At 39.4% G+C, this 495-nt stretch overlaps 1 protein-coding gene across 1 annotated transcript in view; it reads right to left on the reverse strand.

Annotated features, from left to right (window-relative positions):
- LOC119594657 (homeobox protein DLX-6-like) overlaps positions 1-495 on the reverse strand; it is a gene marked incomplete at its 3' end in the record, with an annotated part of 16,769 nt that overhangs the window by 12,913 nt on the left and 3,361 nt on the right.

A 495-nucleotide genomic window follows, 5' to 3' on the forward strand; every position in this document is an offset into this window, starting at 1 on the left:
AAAGGAGATAAGTAATAACACTCGCCAACAACAGGAAGAACGCAGAACGAACGGATAACAAAGCGATCCTAAAGAGATATGAAAACAGATGCCAATCAAGAAACACAAACAACCACGTAAGATCACAGAACTCAAACAAATCAAAAACTATACATTACAATTCACCGAATAACACGACCGCAGTCACAGTCGAATTTGCGCCTAATGAAAATGGATAGATTTAATAACACTTTCAACGACAGCAAAGATGAGGGAGGGGGTATAGGGGTGGGTGGGAGGGAGGGTCTGGGGTTATAGATGAATAGCGTTATGTTCATCTGTTCCTTGGTTATGCAAGAACAAATGTGCGCGTGAGATAAGGCGATAGCGAGATGGATTGATCACAGATCGATTAGGTGAAAAATAGAGTCAAAAGAAGTCCGATGTTAAAATGCGCTTCGTGTTCTAATGTTTCATTATTTCTAAGTATCATTTTTATGTTCTTGCTTTGGAAAT

The sequence above is a fragment of the Penaeus monodon genome, chromosome 34, assembly GCF_015228065.2.
Source record: "Penaeus monodon isolate SGIC_2016 chromosome 34, NSTDA_Pmon_1, whole genome shotgun sequence".
Classification (NCBI taxonomy): Eukaryota; Metazoa; Arthropoda; class Malacostraca; order Decapoda; family Penaeidae; genus Penaeus; species Penaeus monodon.